Consider the following 15457-nt stretch of genomic DNA (forward strand, 5'->3'; position numbering starts at 1 on the left):
GGGGTATATATACATCCCCCTTCCCTCTTAATTCCTCCTCATCTCTATCCAAAATAATTAATATTTTCAGAACTATGAATAAATGGAGTAATAACCATACAGTCTAGTAAACAGTTTTACTTTGGGGCTGGGTGGAGGCGCACCTGGTTGAGGGGGGGCTTGCTTCACATGCGGTGAAGCATGTCTGCAGGTGTCCATCTTTCTCTCTTCCTCTTTGTCTTCCCCTCCTCTCTCCATTTCTCTCTGTCCTATCCAATAACAATGACAACAATAACAACAACAATAAGCAACAAGGGCATCAAAAGGGAAAAAATAGCCTCCAGGAGCAGTGGATTCGTAGTGCAGGCACTGAGCCCCAGCAATACCCCTGGTTGCTTCACAGGGGGTGAAGCAGGTCTGCAGGTGTCTATCTTTCTCTTCCCTTTTCTGTCTTCCCCTCTGCTCTCGATTTCTCTGTCCTGTCCAACAACAATAACAGCAATAACAATAATGACAAGAACGAGGGCAACAATAGTGGGGAAAAAAAGGGCCTCCAGGAGCAATGGATTCATAGTGCAGGCAGTGAGCTCCAGTGATAACCCTGGAGGCAAAAAAAAAAAAAAAAAGAAAAGAAAAAGAAAAAAAGAAAAACCAGATGTTTACTCAAGAGGTAGGACTTGAGGAACAAAGAAAGGGGAAATATAAAGAAAATATTTAAATTAGTTATGATCAATTACAACAGATCCAAGGACTTTAAAGGGAGAGAGGCTACTAACATTTTATTATTATCTTTACTTATTTATTGGATAGAGACAGAAATAGAGGGGGAAGTGTTGGTAGAGAGGGATAGGAATAGAGACTCCCGCAATACTGTTTTACCACTCGCAAAGCTTTCCCCCTGCAACTAGGGAGGGAGGGAAGTGAGGACACGTGCCGTCTGGTAGAGCAAGATGGCAAGTTAGAGGGAAGAGTATGGTTGGTGTGCTGATACCTATTATGGGGACATGTGAAATTGTACACCTGTGACAACAACCATCTTATAAATCAACATTTTCCCCAATAAAGCGATGTAAAAAAAAACTCAAAAAGGAAAAAAAAGGGGGGGGGCATGGATATAGTCCAGGATGTCTGAACAGTGGGCAGAGTACCAGACTTGCAAGCATGAGGTACAGAGTTTGATCCACAGAATTTCATAAGCCAGGTTGACATACATTACAGTGTGCAAGCACCTGGGTTCAAGCCCCCAGTTCCCACCTTCAGAGGGGAAGTTTCACAGCAGTTTAGCAGTGATGCAGGTGTCTCTCTTTCTCGTTCCTTCCCAATTTCCCCTTCCCCTCTCAATTTATCTCTGTCTCTATCCAAAATAGAAATAAAACTATTAAAAAAGAGAGAAGAAAGGTTTATTGGACATTGGCACAGCATATCAGATACCCAGGGCTGGCTTGCTGAGGCATCATGCTCATTCCTGGAGAGACCAGAAGTAAAAATCTCTTGAATGAAAACAACTCTGTACTGTCAATGTGGATATGGAACTTCTCATAAAGCTTTAAAAGAGGAATAACTAAAAACAACGATTGGGCTTTTTTCTCAAAACATTTATTGACGAAGAATTGTAACTGGGTTTGGACAAACTATCCTATTTTGATTGTTAGCCTGAGGGACTTAATAAGTTTCTAAGCAGCCAGAGGCCAAAGAAAAACCGATACCCTAAACTGGCCTGTCCTGACAGCAGGGGCAATTGATTTAATTGATCTCCACTTGTAGAGGAGCATCTGGACCAGGAAGTAGTTCAGAAACACAGATAGAACAGAAACTGTTGAAAGAAAATGAAGATTTATCAGGGTCCGGGTGGTAGTGCACCCAGTTAACACACATAATACTAAGCACACAGACCTTCATAAGGATATGGGTTCTAGCCTCTAGCTTTCCACCAGCAGAGAAGACACTTCACAAGTGATGAAGCAGGTCTACAGGTATCTATCTTTCTCTTCCCCTTGCTGCCTTCCCCTCATCTCTCTCTCTCTCTTAGAATATTTTATCTATTTATTCATGAGAAAGATAGAAGAGTAAGAACCAGACATAATTCTAGCACATGTGCTGGCAGGGATTGAACTTGGGACCTCATGTTTGAGTCTAATGCTTTATCCACTGCACCACTTTCCAGACCATCTCTCTTAATTTTTCTGTCCTATCCAATAAAATGGAAAAAATGGCTAAGTAAGAATATGGATTCATTCATACAAACAGAAGCAGTATCTTTCAGAAGCTACCTACTTAAACTGGATTCCCCCCCGCCCAGATACAGAGAAGGAGAGAGAGAAAGAGAGAGAGAGAGAGAGACAGAATATGAAAGAGACCACTGCAATGAAGCTTCCTTCAGTGTGGTGGGAACTGATTCCTCAACTAAGAAGAAACAGAGGCAAAAAAGGACTTTTAATCTGGCAACAAACTTTAACTTACTAGGACAGAGTCAGACCAGTATAACAGGAGGAGGACAATGTCACCTGTTAACAGAAAGTCACAGACTAGAAATAATTTTGGTAGAAGAAAAAGAATTTCAAAAGTAATTAATGAGAAAAAGAAATGTATAGCCTTTACCATCCATCCTGTTTGTACCTTGATATCATCAAAGATCCCTCTCTGAATGTTGATAGACAGTATTATTCTCTTGTTAGTTAATGGATTAAGACACTACATGTGTTCTTACAAAATCCTTACTTTTTCTCTTGTGCTGCAACATATACCTAATTTTTGGAAGATATCTTCTATAAGTAAGAGACTGTTTTGACTTTCAAATTTCAGATTAGAGTAGATAATAAAGTAAATGACTTAAAATTTTTTATTTATTATTTATTTATTTTGCCTCCAGGCTTATTGCTGGGGCTCGGTGCCTGCACTATGAATCCACTGCTCCTGGAGGCTATTTTTTCCCTTTTGTTGCCCTTGTGGTTTGTTACTGTTATTGTTGTTGTTATTGCTGTTGTTGTTGTTGGATAGGACAGAGAGAAATGAAGAGAGGAGGGGAAGACAGAGAGGGGAGAGAAAGACAGACACCTGCAGACCTGCTTCACTGCTTGTGAAACGACGCCCCTGCAGGTGGGGAGCCAGGGCTTGCACTGGGATCCTTACGCTGGTCCTTGCACTTCGTGCCATGTGCGCTTAACCTGCTGTGCTGCCGCCCAACCCCCAACTTTAAAAATTTTTTATTATCTTTTATTTTCTTTTTAAATTCTTATTTATTTACTATTGGATAGAGATAGAAAAATGGAGAGGGGCAGGGAGAGAGAGAAAGAAAGAGACAGAGAGATACCTGTAGCCCAGCCTTGCAGGTGGGTACCAGGGCTTAAACCTGCATCTTGTTCACTGTGATGAGTGCGCTTAACCAGGTTCACCACTGCCTGGCCCCTTATTTTATTTTTTTATTATCTTTATTTATTTATTGGATAGAGGCAGTCAGAAATCAAGAGGGAAAGGGGTGCTAGAGAGGGATAGAGACAGAGAGACACCTGCAGCCCTGCCTCACCACTCACAAAGCTTTCCCCCTGCAAGTGGAGACGCTCAATCCTGGGTCCTTGTGCATTTGTAACATGTGCTCAACCAGGTGCACCACCACCCGCCCAACATGTGCTCAACCAGGTGCACCACCACCCGCCCCTAAACTAAACAACTTTGGAAACTTGTACATAAACTGTCTGATACTCTGTACTCTTTAAGAGCCACTTCTGGTCTTTAGTTTCTAACAGGAAAGACTTGGTGCACAGCTGCAGATCTGGGGACAGCCTAACCCACTTTGGATCTTATAAAGTGGGGGTAACAAGATTCAGCAATCACTGGCTATTTCCCTTGAGCTATGATTATCTAGGGGTCTGCCTTTCAACTAGGAAAGCTTTCTGGATCTGCAGGAGTTCTAGTGGGTAAATGTGTTTATTTGTTGAAAGTCAAAAAAGGCCAGTGATTTTTTTTTTCTTTTTTGCCTCCAGAGTTATCACTGGAGCTCAGTGCCTGCACTATGAATCCACTGCTCCTGGAGGTCTTTTTTCATTTTTGTTGCCCTTGTTATTGCTATTGTTGTTGCATAGGGCAGAGAGAAATTGAGAGAGGAGAGAAGGGGGCAATTATGTATAAATGTAGACAGATAGTTGTAGAGATGATGGCTGGCCCATGTCTACAACCTTAGGGGAATTGGTGGCTTGCAGTGGGGAGAATGAAGATTCAGAACCCTGGTGGTGGGAATGGAGTGGATTTATACCCCCGCTGACATGTAATTTTGTAAATCAATATCAAATCACTAATAAAATTAAAAAATTAAACTTCTGAATCCATATAAAAAGAGAGAGAGAGAAGGAAAGAAATCACCTTTGAGAGATGAGTGGTTAAGAAAGTTGTGGTACAGATAAGTGGCTGAGCAAGCTATGTTTTATATACACAATGGAATACTACTCAGCTGTAAAAAATGGTGACTTCACCGTTTTCAGCCGATCTTGGATGGACCTTGAAAAAATCATGTTGAGTGAAATAAGTCAGAAACAGAAGGATGAATATGGGATGATCTCACTCTCAGGCAGAAGTTGAAAAACAAGATCAGAAAAGAAAACACAAGTAGAACCTGAAATGGAATTGGTGTATTGCACCCAAGTAAAAGACTCTGGGGTGGGTGGGTGGGTGGGGAGAATACAGGTCCATGAAAGATGATAAATGACATAGTGGGGGTTGTATTGTTAAATGGGAAACTGGGGAATGTTATGCATGTACAAACTATTGTATTTACTGTTGAATGTAAAACATTAATTCCCCAATAAAGAAATAAATTTAAAAAAAAAAAGAAAGTTGTGGTAGTGGTCCGGGAGGTGGAGCAGTGGCTAAGGAACTAGACTCTCAAGCATGAGGTCCTGAGTTCAATCCCCAGAAGCACATGTACCAGAGTGATGTCTGGCTCTTTTTCTCTCTCCTCCTATCTCTCTCATTAATAAATAAATTTTTTTTTAAAGTTATGGTATTTGCTCAACAATTTGTTTGGCTTTGTATGTTAACTCTCTTTTCAGCCACCAGCTTCCAGATGCCATCAGGATGCTGGCCAGGCTTCCCTGGACTGAAGACCCCACCAATGTGCCCTGGAGCTCCGCTTCCCCAGAGACCCACCCTACTAGGGAAAGAGAGAGGCAGACTGAGAGTATGGACCGACCAGTCAACGTCCATGTTCAGCGGGGAAGCAATTACAGAAGTCAGACCTTCCACCTTCTGCAACCCACAACAACCCTGGGTCCACGCTCCCAGAGGGACAGAGAATGGGAAAGCTATCAGGGGAGGGGATGGGATATGGAGATTGGGTGGTGGGAATTGTGTGGAATTGTACCCCTCTTACCCTATGGTCTTGTTAATTTATCCTTTCTTAAATAAAAAATAAATTTAAAAAAAGTTGTGGTATATACACACAAAGGAAGACTATTCAGTTGTTAAAAATGGTAAAGTAGTCTCCTTGGCCTCATCTTAGACGGAGCTTTAAGGAATCGTGTTAAATGAGGTAAGCCAAAATGAGAAGGATAAATACCAGATTTATCTCATCCGTAGGTGGAATTTAAGAAACAAGGACAGAAAGGGAAAACACAGAGTGACACCTGGATTGGGTTTAGTGTATTGCACCAAAGTAAAAGACTGAGGTGGGAGGGGAAGGGATGGGCTGGAAGGGTTTTGGGGTTCTGGTGCTTGATGATGGAAAGGGATGTAAACTAAGGGTAAGAGTGTTTTATAGACGCCTCTCACAGAGTGATGAAAGATTGAATCCATGTGTCAACAAATGTATTGCAATCCTCACTCCCAATGAAAACTACAAAAATAAAAATAAAGAAAGTGCATATCTTCAATGTAGAGGAGAGCAGACTTGAATCAGGGCTGTGCACATGGCAAAGCAGCACACTTGCCAAGTGAGCTATTTTGTCAGCCCTAATAGTCTTAGAACACATAGAATACGTGGATTCTCCATTTAACTAATATTGGGGAGAATGAAGAGTGATCTAGGCAAACAATTATTATGTTACAGACTTTCTTTTGAAAAACACCTTCAGGGCCATGCAGTGGTATACCCAGTTAAGTGCACAGAGTACTAAGTGCAAGAAAAACACTTTATTTCTTTTTTTTTTCCTACACTTTCCTTGTGACAGATGGTCTTTTCCTCTCTCTCATCTGAAATATGATTCATATACAAGAGAACAGTAAATACTGTAGGGGCAAATGAAGATTAAGGAAAACCACAACATCTGGAATGAGTTGAATTTAATTTTAAATACTGAGAAGGATGCTGAAATGAATAGAGAGGAGTTTGACTGGTTGACTTGGAATACTCAATGGTGAGAGATTGAAAACCTTCCTTCTTAGACCAGGTACAAGATAGGGCTGCCCAATATCACCATGTTCATTTACTTATTTTACCAGAGCACACTGCTTTTTTCTCCAGGGTTATCGCTGGGGCTCAGTGCCAGCACTATGAATCCACTGCTCCTGGAGGCCATTTTTCCCATTTTGTTGCCCTTGTCGTTGCGCTTGTTGTAGTTGTTATTATTGTCATAGCTGTTGTTGTTGGATAGGACAGAGAGAAATGGAGAGAGGAGGGGAAGACAGAGAGGGGGAGAGAAAGATGGACACCTGCAGACCTGCTTCACCGCCTGTGAAGCGACTCCCCTGCAGGTGGGGAGCCGGGGGATCGAACTGGGATCCTTACACCAGTCCTTGCACTTCGCATCATGTGCGCTTAACCCGCTGCGCTGCCACTCAGCTCCCCCTCTTCCCTCTCAGTTTCTGGCTGTCTCTGTCCTACAAATAAAGATACAAAATTAAATAAAAAATTAATATACAAAAACCAGTGTTCTTTCTCTCTGCTATGCAAACACTAAGTCTAAAGAATAAATCTAGAAATCAATTCCACTTATAATAGCAGCAAAAAACAATCAGGTATTGGGGTTTCAGAGACAGTTTAATGGTTATGCAAAAGACTTCATGTCTAAGGCTCTGAGCTTCCAGATTCAATTCCTAGCTCATAAGCTAAAGCTGAGCAGTTCTCTGATCCCTCTCTCTTTCTCTTCATAGCTCTTTTATTAAAAAAAAATAAATAAATGCAATTTAAAACATAGGTATCTAGGAACAAACTTAACAATGAAGGTGAAAAACTGTACACTGAAAGTTGAGCCACTATTTAAGGAAATAAAAAAAAATACAAAGCAACAGAAAGACATTCTGTGTTCATGGATCAGAAGGCTTAACATTGCTAAAATAAATATTTCACCCAGTGCTTTGTGGAGATTTAATACAATTCCTATCAAGGTTCTATCAAATTTCCTTTTATTTTTTAATATTTATTTATTTATTTATTGGCTAGACAGCTAGAAATTGAGAGGAAAGGGAGTGGCAGAGAGGGAAAGAAACAGAAAGACGCCTGCAGTGCTGCTTCACCACTGGCAAAGTTTGCCCCTGCAGATGGGGACCGGGCTCAAACCCAGGTCCTTGTGCACTGTAACATGTGCTCTCAACCAGGTGCACCACCACCACCCAGCTCCCTCCATTAAGTTTCTTTAAGGACATAGAAGAAAAACTACGAAAGTTTATCTGAAACAGAAAATACTCATAATCACCATTAGCAATCTGGAGGGAAAAGAACAAGAATAGGGACTACACACTTCTTGACCTCAAACAAAGTTATTTCTGACTTCAAACTGAACTATTTTTTTTACCTAAAACTACAGGACTACATAGTCCTTTGGGACTATTATAGTTTTTTTTTTTTTTTTTTTTTTCCCAGAGCACTGCTTAGCTCAGATTTATGGTGGTGCTAGGGATTGAACCTGGACCTTTGGTATCTTTTACATGAAAGCCTCTTTGCATAACCAGTGAGCTATGTCCTCTCACCCAGTCCTTTGAGTTCTTAAGATTACTGTCTTTGGAAAAGGCAACTCCATCTATGGATAACTGTAATGTGCTTTTTAAAATATTCTAAATAGGGTCCAGGCTGGTAGTGCAGTGAGTTAAGTGCATGTGGCGTGAAGCACAGGACTGGCTTAGGGATCTTGGTTTGAGGCCCCGACTCCCCACCTGCAGGGGGGGGGGGTTGCTTCACAGGTGGTGAAGCAGACCTGCAAGTGTCTTTCTCTCCCCCCCTTTCTTTTGATTTTTCTTATCCAACCACAACAGCAATAGCAATAACAATAACAACAACAACAAGGGCAACAAAAATGGGGAAAAAATGGCCTCCAGGAGCAGTGGATTAACTGTGCAGGCACCCAGCCCCAGCAATAATCCTGGAGGCAAAAAAAAAAAAAAATTCTAAATAATGTTCAATTAACTTGTAAAAATCAAACATATTTAAGATAATTCTGTAAAAAGTAAAGAGAGGGACCAGGAGATAGCTTATCTGGTAGAACTCATACTTTACTGAACAGCAAAGTCCGGGTTTGAGGGCCAGGCCGTAGCACATCGGATTAAGGGCATACAGTACAAAGCGCAAGGACCCTCGGCAAAGACCTGGTTCCAGCCCCCGGCTCCCCACCTGCAGGGGAATTGCCTCACAGGCAGTGAAGCAGGTCTGCACATGTTTATCTTTCTCTCTTTTTAAAATTTTTATTTACTTAGTTATTATTGGTGACAGAAATCTAGAGGGGAGAGGAAGGTAGAGAGGGAGAGTGACCGAGAGACACCTGCAGCCCCACTTCACCACTCGTGAAGCTTTCCCCCTGCAGGTGGGGACCAGGGGCTTGAACCTGGGTCCTTGAACACTATAATGTGTACGCTCAACCCGGTGTGCCACCACCTAACCCCTAAAAAGGATTTTAAAATTTTATTTAATTTGGTAAGACAGAAACCAAGAGGGAATAAGGATAGAGAAGGAAAGAGACAGAGTGATACCTGCAGTGCTGCTTCACCACTTGTGAAGCTTCCCCTCCTGCAGGTAGGGACCAGGGCCTTGAACCAAAGTCCTTGCAAATGGCAGCATATGCACTTAACCAGGTGTGCTACCACCCAGCCACCCCCCCACTTGCTATTATTATAATTCAGCTGCATGTTATAATGTGGGACAGAAGCTATAACAGCTGAGAAGTTAAAGTTCCATCCCCTGATTCTCCTGCATCTGCCTGGATTTTTAACATTCCCCCTGCACTTCTGGACAAACCTGCTCCCCATAGCTCAAACCCAAACTCGGCTGACTCACAGACTAGCAATTCACAATTACCTACTTACTACTGGATTGCCAGCACCCTATTTAAAATTTGGGTAAACATTGTAAATAATCACACATTGGTAGTTTGTTGCAGTTTCTCTATCCTCCTCAATGCACCAAAGAAACATGCCAGTTGAAGGGGGGAAAAAAGGCTTTGTTTTCGGTGATTTCAAAAGATAATTGAAGTAAATTTAGGACAAAGATTTCCATCTAAGTTTACATTCTGAACTTGTCTGCAAAATTGTGTGCATTTTTGTACCATATCTGGGGGAAAATTCATAGATTTTTATCATTTGTTTAAGTGGGTCCATGACCCCAAAATATTAACAACTTGCTGCTTTAGATTAGCACCAGCAAGCACAGAGGTGCTAAACCTCTTCTTCCCTTGAATGCACAGCATCATCATAATAAAAAATAATTATCAAGCATCCATTAATTAAGCTTTGGAAAGCCTTTTAGAGGAAACAGCCTCATTCATAAAACAGCTTACCTTTCAAATGGGGAGACAAGACTAACACAAGACAAAATTACTATGCATAGAAAATACAAGTGACAAGCTTATAAATCTTTTATGAGTGAGATCAACAATGCTAAAAGAACTATTGAAGAGATTATGGGGTTATGGTTTTATTTGGGCTGGTTTCAGTGTGGAAGTGAATTGTAAGCAGTGTTTCTACAGGAGAGAATGTGCTACCTAAAATTTCTGCCCTGTGACAATACAACTTGAACTTATTACACACATATACAATATATAACATATGCATAAATATATTTGTATTCTGAGGCTTATAAAACATTGTTATACATATGTATAAATGTTTTCATTAAGTTGGGGTTGTGCGGTGGTGCACCCGGCTAAGTGCACATAGTACTAAGCACAAGGATTCAGGTTTGAGCACTCAGCTCCCCACCTGCAGGGGTGGGGATGCTTCACAAGCTGCGAAGCAGGTCTGCAGGTGTCTATGTTTCTCTCTCTCTTTTAATTATTTTTATTTATTGGCGAGACATCCAGAATTCAAGAAGGAAGAGGAAGATCAAGAGGAAAAGAGAAAGAGGGCGGAGGCTAGATAGCATAATGGTTATGCAAAGAGACTTTCATGTCTGAGGCTCCAAAGTCCCAGGATCAGTCCCCTGCACCACCATAAGCCAGAGCTGAACAGTGCTCTGGTAAAAAAGAAGAGAGAGAGGGGTGGGGGAAGAGAAAGAGACACCTGCAGTACTGCTTCACCACTCACAAAGCTTTCCCCTTGCAGGTGGGTCTCTCGCCTTCTCTATCTCCCCCTCTTCTCCCAATTTCTCTCTGTCCTATACAATAAAATGGGGAAACATGGCCGCCAAGAGCAGTGGATTCATAGTGCTGGCACCGAGCCCCAGTGATAACCCGGGAGGCAAAAATAAATAAAAATAAATATTTTCAGAGTCTAATGTTTACTAATATCCTTCTACCTCATGCTTTTCTTTTCCTTCTCCTCCTCCTTTTTTTTTTTTTTTTTTTTTTTTTTACCAGAGCATTGCTCAGCTTTGGTTTATGGTGGTGCTGGGGATTAAAGCTGGGACAATCAAGAGTCTTTCTGCATAACCATTATGCTATCACCCACACACCTAATGTCTATTTCATGTTTCTAATGCAGAATGCCTTCTTCAATGGTCACCTTTGAAATATCATCCAAAACCAGGGTATTATCATTACAGTGGTCTAGAAACTATGTTTATATAGCTTTACAATTAAGGTAAAAATCTGGTTGAAATTAGAGATGAATTTATTTTCTTTTTCACTGCATATTTGTTCACTGATGTCTGTGTGATTCCCATCAACTAAAGACGCTGGTGATTTATTTTCAGTGGAAAACATCAACAGAGGTATATTTTTATGACTTTCAAAGACCTTCTCTAACTGGTCTACTTTCCTTTACTCCTTCAGCTTTTGTGTATGTTTGTATGTGTACAGTATTGAGGTCTTGCATATGTATGATTCCACCATGTATGGTCAACATTTTTTTTCATTCTTTTCCACTTCAGATACACACACACACACACACACACACGCACACGCACACGCACGCACACACACACACACACTGACACAGTGAGAGAGGGAAAGGGAGAGCTGTAACAGCACTACTTGAAACTTCTCTCAGTGTTGTGATGCTCCCATGTTGTGCCAGGGCTCAAACCTAGGGCGTGCTGCATGGTAACAGGCATCTCCCACCAGGTAAGCAATCAATCACCTGACCCCTCTAAATGGTTTCTTAAAAAAAATGGGGAAAATATATTCACTAAATTTAACAGTGAAGGGCTACATTTCTTATACTTATTCTTATACTTACATTTCTTATACTCATTTCTTATTGGGTTGTCAGAAGTCATGATACATTTTTGCATAGAAAAACACTAAGAAATAGATCATGACTTTTCCAACAACTCATAAATTAGAAGAGACTGTACATATATAGGTGGATAATATATGCAGCCCTGATCTCTTTCCATTGGTCCCAAAGAGAAAGTTGCATTTCACTCTGTAACCTTGTTGTAGTGCAGCTGGCATGAGGCCCTGCTGTGGGTGATGGAGCCGCCCATCTTAGGGAGTCCCTTGTTCATCACGTCGCCTCTCCTGTCTGGTCCTCAGTCTTATCCTGTTATGACAGGAACAGCACAAATTGGATCCATATTTACTTGACTTGAAAGCGCCTTGTTGCTGGTGTGACCTATTATCCCACAGTGGAAAACATGACTTTTTGGATAGGCTGCTAAATTGCCATGAAGCTGGAGGAGGGCTGTCAGGGAAGATTACGAAGGTCATAGGAGCTTAGGAAAAAAATCAGTCCTCCATATAGTAAGTGTAATGGGGAAGGGGTGGCTGACATTCCACACCCATTAGCTGCTGGGTATTTCAGATGTACCAAAGGCAATGCCTGGGAGTACATGTTGAGATTAATAGTAAAATCAAGGTTTAGCATTATAAAAGGTAAAGCATTATAAAATTATCCAGTGTAGAACCGTGTATTTTTGCCACCACGGTTATTGCTGGGCCTCAGTGCTGGCAATATCAATCTACTGCTCCTGGCATTCCCCCCACCCTTTTTTTCTCCTTTATTTTGATGGCACAAGGAGAAATTGAGAGGGGAGAGAAAGGTAGAGAGGGACAAAGATATGACACCTGCAGACCTGCTTCACCACTTGTGGAGCAGGGTTTCAGACCCGGGTATTTCTTAACTGCTTATATAAGGCATAACTGTGGGGGAAAGTAGATACTCTGTATGTCTAGATAGTAAAACCAAATAAAAATTTCTAAACTTCTCATTTCTCTTTATCCCTCTCCATTGCTACCAAAACATACACACACACACACACACACACACACACACACACACACACACACACCTTTTAAATTGATATTTGTGATTACATATTTCTTTTGTAATTTTGGGAATATTTCTACATGAGTTAAATTATGGTCTAAAAGGCTGGGAGTATGGATCGACCTGTCAACGCCCATGTTCAGTGGGGAAGCAATTACAGAAGCCAGACCTCCCACCTTCTGCACCCCACAATGACCCTGGTTCCATACTCCCAGAGGGTTAAAGAATAGGAAAGCTATCAGGGGAGGGGACGGGATACAGAGTTCTGGTGGTAGGAACTGTGTGGAGTTGTACCCCTCTTATCCTATGGTTTAGTCAATGTTTCCTTTTTATAAATAAAAAAAAATTTTTAAAAGAAAAGGAATAAAGAAAAAAATTCTGACTGGAAAAAATATGGTCTAAACCCTAATGCTTAATAATAATCATATATATATATATGTATATATATAATTTATTTTGCCTCCAGGGCTATCACTGGGGCTCAGAGTGGCTGGCACTATGAAACTACAAATCCACCTCTCCTGGTGGCCATTTTTAACTTTTTACTTTTTCTGATAGGACAGAGAGGAAATGAGAGAGGAAGAGAAGTAGAGAGGGAGAAAGAAAGACAGAGAACTGCAGACCTGCTTCACCGCTCACTCCTTTGAGCGTAGGCTCAAACCCGGGTCCTTGTATATGGTGACATATGTGTTCAGCAGGGCGTGCCACCTCCTGGCTCCTGATATATATTTTAAGGATAATTTAGAGAAAGGAGAGTAGACTGCTTAGCATGGAAGAGGTCCTTGAACTATAAGTGTGACTTACTCCAGAGATTTTAATATGACCAGAAGGAAGTGGAGGTCGACGTTATTTGGTTCTTTCTGTATAAGTACCACGTGCTAACAGATTGCACCACTGGAGCTCCTATTTGGTTCTTTCTAATAGCTCAAATGCACTGTGATTGAAGAGCAAATACAAGAAAGCTAGTCTGTTACTATAGCAACCTGTGTGCTTTTGCATGGGTGTTTTCATTTGCTTGAAATGTAGACCTTTTTTTTTTTCGTACCGCGTGCTAACAGATTGCACCACTGGAGCTCCTATTTGGTTCTTTCTAATAGCTCAAATGCACTGTGATTGAAGAGCAAATACAAGAAAGCTAGTCTGTTACTATAGCAACCTGTGTGCTTTTGCATGGGTGTTTTCATTTGCTTGAAATGTAGACCTTTTTTTTTTTTTACTTTAAAAAAAATATTTATTCCCTTTTGTTGTCCTTGTTTTATTGTTGTAGTTATTATTGTTGTTATTGATGTTGTTGTTGGATAGGACAGAGAGAAATGGAGAGAGGAGGAGAAGACAGAGAGGGGGAGAGAAAGATAGACACCCGCAGACCTGCTTCACCGCTTGTGAAGCGACTCCCCTGCAGGTGGGGAGCCAGGGGCTCGAACCGGGATCATTATGCCGGTCCTTGCTCTTTGTACCACATGCGCTTAACCTACTGTGCTACCATCCCACTCCCTAAATGTAGACCTTTTTGTGAAATAAAACAAGACTTAGGTTGGTGCAACCAAATTTACTATTCAATTTTAATGTTAGAACATGTTTTAGAGCATTCTGTTAACCCACTGCTTATGAGGGAACCTCCATCAATGTCCAGATTGATGTAATGAGGGTGAGGAGTCAGGGATATAGGTCATACTTAAATATTAAAAGACTCTCTAGGAGAAAAGAGAAAACATGCAGATAGTCATGTTTTATTTTAACTTGACATCAAGTTGACATTCAAATAAACACATTTGCCCCCAAATGCCTAAATTATGAAATAAACACAGCTGCTTGTATATTTCAGTGTTTGTCTGCATGTGATAAGAACTGAATTCACTGTGCATTTAACATATGTTGTCTCTCTGCATTTGAATTCATTTCTGAATATCCTGTTTCTGTCTCCCAGGAGGACTGTGTATGTACCTAGTAAAAATAATTATGCCTCAAGCCTGGATCTGCTGAAAGTAGCAGGGAAAGGGATGAAGATATGGAAAGAGTTTAGAGATTTGGAGCCACCACCCTACCCAAAAAAGACACATACACCTAGAAAAATGTGGGGTAAATATTGTGTGGGAAGAAATCAGAGGCTATCAGAAATTTTAGGCAAAGAAGTAAAGAAATTCAATTTACGTGTTCAACAAATACTGAGTTGCTTTAACACAGACATTATTCTGCATGTAGAGAAAGTAAAGCAATGAAGACATTCCTGGGGTTTGTGTTAGGATTGAACTTGGGATGTTTTTTTTTCCCCATCCTTGTGCTTCGCCCCATGTGTGCTTAACCCACTGTGCTACCGCCTGCCTCCCACCCCCAAGTTTCTTAGACCTCTTTGCTTACTTTCTTTTGTTTTGTTTTTGCTTTGTTTTGTTACCACTGGGGCTTCACTGCTTGGAGCTGGCTGAATGCACAGTGAATTCAGACAGAAAGAGAGAGAGAGAGAGAGAGCAAGGGAGAGAGGGAAAGACACCACGGTAGGGGTTGAGCTCCAACCTGTGTCAGATGCGTGACAAAATAGGGGCACAGTGCAGGTGAGCTATCTTGCCAACCCTCACAATTTTGATCTTTTTATGTTCAGCTTCAAATTCGTGCCAAAGAGTCTCCTGGGAATATTTTAAGAAAACTGTATGTGTGTTGTAACTACATACAGGCTTTCCACAATTATGAGAATAGGTCTCCCTTTTTACTATGAATTTGGTTGGGCCTCAAGGTCTAAAGAGAAACTTAGAAAGAGAGAAGTTAGAAAAATGAAGTTGGCTTTGGACGCCACAAGGCACTCCCTGTTTCAAAGTCCTCTTTCTGCTGGGTGTTCAGTATTCTGTTCCTCCTTTAGGATGGTTGGGCAGAAAGTCAGAAAGAGGATGGGTGCCAATCTAGAAGCTACCGTTGACAGGCTGTG

The 15457-nt window shown here is 41.2% G+C and overlaps 1 long non-coding RNA gene across 2 annotated transcripts in view; it reads right to left on the reverse strand.

Annotated features, from left to right (window-relative positions):
• Positions 1-220: 220 nt before the first annotated feature.
• The window catches only part of LOC132538642 (uncharacterized), a 29070-nt gene continuing 13833 nt past the window's right edge, over positions 221-15457 (reverse strand). Inside the window, exon 3 of one of the 2 annotated variants that reach the window (XR_009550002.1) lies at positions 221-1792. This is a non-coding gene — a long non-coding RNA (uncharacterized LOC132538642). Of the gene's footprint in view, positions 1793-14017; positions 14235-15457 lie in introns of those variants that run through there. The other variant, XR_009550001.1, reaches the window with a different exon arrangement.

Source organism: Erinaceus europaeus, chromosome 5, assembly GCF_950295315.1.
Source record: "Erinaceus europaeus chromosome 5, mEriEur2.1, whole genome shotgun sequence".
NCBI classification, from domain to species: Eukaryota; Metazoa; Chordata; class Mammalia; order Eulipotyphla; family Erinaceidae; genus Erinaceus; species Erinaceus europaeus.